The following is a 6,000-nucleotide window of genomic DNA, read 5'->3' as shown; positions in this document are numbered from 1 at the left end:
AAATCTCTGGGTTAATGTGAGGAAAGTTTATGTTATATACGGTATTTGGTCTTCTGGCCCCTTACTAATGGCATATCTCTCCTTTCGTTTTGAATTTCTTAATTTCTCTCGATAATGTTTTCTTATTTTCTGTGTAGAAGTTTTGCACATCTTTCATTTATTTCGTGGGTTTATTTTTAAAAATGTAACTGATTCCTACATATTGACTTTGTATCCTGCTACTTTATGAATTCTAGTAGTTTATAGATTCCATTGGATTTATTATGTATGCAATCATGTAGCTTGTGAATAATAGATTTATTTATTTTCTGTTTAACTACATTGGACACTTGGTACAATGTGGAATGGAAGTGGGGATAGTGGGCAACTTTTCCTCATTCCCAGGATATGGGTAAAGATTTTAATATTTCACTGCTGATTATGAATGGTTGCCATGGTTTTTGTAGCTTCTTTTTATCTGATTAGAAAGTTCCCTTCTACTCCTAATTTGCTAAGAGATTTTTGTTCATTTGCTTGATTATGGGTGCCTATGAATGTTGTCAAATGCTTTTCTGCATCTATTTATTTAAAAAAAATTAATGTTATATTTTTGAGAGACAGAGAGAGACAGAGCACAAGCAGGGGAAGGACAGAGAGAGAGGGAGACACAGAATCTGAAAGGCTCCAGACTCTGAGCTGTCAGCACAGAGCCCGATGCAGGGCTCAAATTCACAAACTGAACTGTGAGATCATGACCTGAGCCGAAGCTGGATGCTTAACCGACTGAGCCACCCAGGTGCCCCTTTTCTGCATCTATTTAAATAATTGTATGCTTTTCCCCTTTTTTTGTTAATATGATTAATCAGATTGATTGATTTTCTAATATTAAACCACCCTTGCATAGCTGGAATTAAACTCAATTGGTTGTTGAATTAGATTATGTTTCCCTAGAAGCAGACACTGAGTCAAGTACAGGAATACAAGGAGGTGATTCCTGAAAACACCAGAAGTGCTCCCTCTTTTTCTTTTTCCCTCTGTTTCTCTGCAAACACACACACACACACACACACACACACACACGTGAATGGGGCAATAAACATATATGAATATATATGCATGGATGTATAATGAATGTAATTTGGGGATAGATACATGTGTATATTTATATGTGTATATTGTTAGGGTTAGGCGTAGGCTAGGGTAAAGGTAAGAGTCAAGAACTAAAAATTTTAGCAGTCAAAGGCTTTATTGGGAACAAGGGTCTCGGGCGAGGTTCCATGACTCAGGGAGAGAGAGAGAGGAGTCAGGGAAGTCACGCCCGGGTGTGGTGGGTTGGGGTTTTTAAGCTGCAGCGGTTCCGGGTTTAGGTCCGGGTGGGCCTTTTTCGCGTCAGGTTGTGCTGTCACTCGGTGATTGGTTGACCTCCAATTCGTTCCAGCACATTACCGGGGGCTTTTCCTTGGGTTGCGCTGGCAAGATGGCCGTCCCCTCTACTGTGGTTCCAAGGACATCCTAACATATATAAAGCATATTAATATATATTATAGGTGTATATGTATTGGATTTGATTGGCTAATATTTCTTTTTTTCTCTTTTCTTGTTTTTTAAATTTTTTTAATGTTTATTTTTTGAGAGAGAGACAGAGTGTGAGCGGGGGAGGGGCAGAGAGAGAGAATGAGACACAGAATCCGAAGCAGGCTCCAGGCTCCGAGCTGTCAGCACACAGCCCGACACAGGACTCGAACTCACAAGCTGTGAGATCATGACCTGAGCTGAAGTCAGATGCTTAACTGAGCCACCCAGGCGCCCCTTTTCTTTTCTTTTCTTTTTTTTTTTTTTAAGTAGGCTCCATGCCCAACATGGGGGCTTGAATTCATGACCTTGTGATTAAGAGTTGCATGCCCTAGAGACTGAGCCACCTGGGCACCCTTGATTGGCTAGTATTTCATTAAGGACTTGTGAGACTATGTTCATGAGAGAAATTGGTCTATAATGTTTCTTTCTTGTAATATCCTTGTCAGGTTTTGGAGTCAAGGTTATAGTGATCTCATCAAAAAAGGAAGTGCTCCCACCTTTTCTATTCTCTGCAATAGCTTTTGTAAGGTTAGTGTTTTTTTTTTAATGTAAGGTTAGTGTTTTTTAATGTTTATTTATTTGAGAGAGAGAGAGAGAGGAGGGGCAGAGAGACAGGGGGGGAAGACAGAGGATCCAGAGTAGGCTTCATGCTGACAGTACAGCCCAATGTAGGGCTTGAAACCATGAATCATGAGATCATGACCTGAGCTGAAGTTGAGTACCCATGCTCAACCGACTGAGCCACCCAGCACTCCAGGTTAGTGTTATTTCTTAAATGCTTAGAAGGATTCACATCCATCTGGGCCAGGAGTTTCTTTACAGGATGGTTTTTAACTAATTTTCAACATCAATAATAGATATGGGACTACTCAAATTTTCTGTTTCTTCTTCTGTCAGCTTTGGAAGTTGTATCGTTTTTTTTTTTAAACCTCTAAGCACAAGAGAGCACCTAACTTGAGACATCATGTGAAGTAAATGATCCTTGCAGAGATGCAGGCAGTTTCCCTGGCTGCTTCGGGGATGCAAAAGGTTAAATTCATATATGATAGGAATGAACTTGTCGAGTCAGAGCATAAAATGATCTGGAGGCAAATGCTAATGCATTGACTCTGAAGCATTTCCATGTTATCAACAGCCCTCTGTGATTATGTAAATTGGAAATAAATGATTGGCATTCACAGGAGCACATACGGATAATTAGCACAGCACTGAGGAAGCTAGTTGTAGAAGGCAATTGTGACAAATCTACAAAAATAATGATTCTTGGTTAATAGCTAATGATACATATCAGGAGTAGGGCTACGGTGCTGTCCTCCTCTGGAGTGTGTTCTCCTTCCTCCCTCAGCCAGTCCTCCCTGCAGTGCTGAGCTCTACCTGACCCACTGCCAGGATTGAGAAATTGAAGACTCCAGGCCAGGATGCCACGGAAGTCTATCGCAAGGCAAGATTCAACAGCTCCCTTCTCAGTTTGCAGATGGGCTGGAAGAGCACCAGTAAGAATGCTCAAATGTCAAGCTTGTTTAAAAGCCAAGGTGTTTAACAAATGAATGCGGGGCTGGGGTTTCATTACTAACACAGATCAGCAGCAGCACCCAAGTCACAGTCCCTCCCCTCTCACCTTCCAGTAGCAATTCGTAGAGAATGCATGTCAATTCCACAGCTCAGTCTAATGTATGGAATAACACAAGGGCACCAGTGCTATTAAGATCAAATGGGGTTTGACTAAAAGGCCCATGGAGCACGGAAACAACACTTTTTAAAAATCTGTGCACACAGGTTGCATGGTGGGGACCTGAGAATTGATGCAAGAACAGTGGCAGTTGTGGGAACTCCCTGGGTTTCGGACACTCTGAGCACTGTGAGGTACTCTGTGTAGGTGCAGGAGCAACTCAAAGCAGGGAAGGAAGCTGGAGCGGAAATCTCTCGTGGATAGGGCTGGGGAGAGGGCTGATGTATGGGCAATCAGCCTCTTCAAGGCTGTGCAGAATTTAATGATGAGCTCTGGCCAATTGTAATACTTTTCACTGGCCCAGGGAGGGTCTTTTCTGCTGGCCAGAGTCCCCAGTACAGGAGTAATTGACAGGGGGGTTGGAAGCCTAGATCCTGGTTCTGAGAGGCCACTGGCTCATCATGTGGTCTAGGTGAGTTTCTCTGCTTTACCTTAATTCTTCAAGGTGGTGGCCAGGTAAAATCCTTTACCTTGTGGCTAGAGAGCTGACACTCACTGGAAGTGCAAGTATTTGGTAGGTGGGGCGGGCAGGCCACTGTGGTTCCTTTAGGCCTTTGCCCTAGAGCCAAGTCACTGAAGCTTTTGACAAAAAATTGCCCTGGAAATCAAAGCCGGATTGAAGTCCTATTTCTGCCAGTAAATCACTGGGTGACCTTGGGCAATTTCCTGCTCCACACAGTGTCCCCAAATGTCCCATGGGAGTGTCCCCCAATTTTGAGGACAGCAGTTCTCAAGCCTTTTGGTCTCAGGGTGCCTTTATGCTCCAACAATTATTGAGGACTTCACAGAACTTTTGGTTATGAAGGCTCTATCTATTGATATTTTTAGCTTTAGGAATTTAGATTGAGAAAACTTTAAAGTATTTATTAATTCATTTTAAAATAATGATAATATAACCACAGCATATTAATGTAAATCACTATACTTTCCAACACAAAAATGACCAAAGAGAAGAATGGCATTTTTGCACATTTTTACAAATCTCCTTAAAGTCAGGCGTAATAGAAGATAGCCACATTCTTGTATCTGCTTCTGCATCCAGCCTGCTGTGATATCACAGCTGTCATCTCTAGAAAAATTCACTGTGTGGTTGTGAGAGAAGGCAAGTGGAAAAGGCAAATGCATCTTGGTTTTACTGTGAAAAGAGTTTTGATCCTGTGGGCTTTCGGGGGTCCCTACCCACATTGTGTGATGTGCCACTCTGAAATCGCCAGGACTATGTTCCGTGTTTGCACCACTGAAGACCATACATATCCCTCCATTCCAGATCAGGTCCTGGACCAGGTGTCCTGGCCCCCCAACAAGGTGTCTACACATTGATCTTTAAGCTTGCTTTGGGAAGGGGCCACTTTCTCACCCCCAAATCCTGAGAGAAGTGAGTCATTTTATTTCCAGAATCCTTACCTGCACTGGGGTCAGGCCACAGACATGACTGTGTCTACCTACCAACTCAGGGTCTGTAACCGGTGCCAAATTGCCTTAGGCTATAACAGAGGAAAGAAAAACAAAATAAAAACCAATAGAAACTAGCAAACAAGTATGCAAAAGGTATGTTTAGTTTCCTGTTAGAGAAATGGAACGACTAATTCATACATCAAGATCATTTGGTATGGCACGTGGAGTGGGCTTTCTAAACAGTGGGGCTGCTGTTTAGTGGAAAGCAGTATGCTGTGGAATTGTGCTCAGAAGGACACAAGGACAACAGGCCACTAATGCTGCAGCCAACACCGCAATGCGGTCTCCTGCGTTCAGAGGGACGGTGGAGTACTTCAAGTACTGGACTGCAATCCAAAGACTCAGGTTTGGGCAGGGGGAGTTCTGTTGCCAGTTCCACGTCTGTGTGATCTGGGCGAGTGAGCTCCCCCTGGCTCCACCCCCTATCTGTAAAATGGACAGTGTTACCACCCTGTCCCTTCTCAGGGCTTTAGGGCACCCCAGCCACCAAGATGGCTGAAGAAGGCCCTGGGAGATTGCGGCGTGCTCTGAAGATGTTAGAGCCCCTCAAAAAGAGGCCACAGACCAGAACTGGGCAGGGCAGCACCCGTTGTGGAAGCCCCCAGCCCGGCTTTCTTGGGGAGTAATGTCCAAATTCTCCCCACCAGTCATCCTCCCTGCCCACTCTCCAAGGATCCCGTCTCCATGCTGGCACAATGAGAGGGTGGGAAGGCCAAGTTCAGAAAGTGTCTTTCTGTTCTCAGTTTCTCACAGGCTTAGCTGAAGCACCACCACCCCACCCCCATCTGCTGGTGGTAGCAGATGTGACTTCCCTGGGTTTGGGTTGAGAGATAATGGTTTCCCTTTAAAAGCTTGCTGGTAATTTCCACGTTCTCTGCTAAGCTCTGGGAAGCAGCTGTGGTCATACACCCAGGGGTTTTTACCAATCTCTCCATTTGGAGCTCTTGCTGTCTTTTGCGTACCTCCTATCAGCTACTGGACAAACTGTGACCTGCCCTCAGGCAGGCTGGCCAGCTGAGGTTGACAGTAGGGCCTGATCCACCAAAGCGACTGTGGACAGCAGCTGGCAGAGGGCCCGGGATGGCACTGTGGCTGGTTCCAGAGGCAGCAGAGGGGTGACAAGCACAGACTGCTTTAACTGCTACTCAGAGAACAAAGAGAACTTTACCCTCATGATCCTATTTATATATACGTGGATCTCCGTGGAACCACCACACAGAACAATGGTTGCCTAGGATCAAAGCCAGAATGGCTGCCACCCA

The 6,000-nt window shown here is 44.5% G+C and overlaps 1 long non-coding RNA gene across 9 annotated transcripts in view; it reads right to left on the bottom strand.

Annotated features, from left to right (window-relative positions):
• Window positions 1-1,206: 1,206 nt before the first annotated feature.
• LOC109258711 (uncharacterized) overlaps window positions 1,207-6,000 on the bottom strand; it is a 275,809-nt gene continuing 271,015 nt past the window's right edge. For 8 of the 9 annotated variants that reach the window (XR_008418382.1, XR_008418384.1, XR_008418380.1 and 5 more), the window contains one exon: window positions 1,207-1,491. This is a non-coding gene — a long non-coding RNA (uncharacterized LOC109258711). Of the gene's footprint in view, window positions 1,492-4,687; window positions 4,768-6,000 lie in introns of all 9 variants that reach the window. The other variant, XR_008418386.1, reaches the window with a different exon arrangement.

The sequence above is a fragment of the Panthera pardus genome, unplaced genomic scaffold (genome assembly GCF_024362965.1).
Source record: "Panthera pardus isolate Hobbes unplaced genomic scaffold, ASM2436296v1 HiC_scaffold_27, whole genome shotgun sequence".
NCBI lineage: Eukaryota > Metazoa > Chordata > Mammalia > Carnivora > Felidae > Panthera > Panthera pardus.
This window is presented reverse-complemented; position numbering and strand designations above follow the sequence as displayed.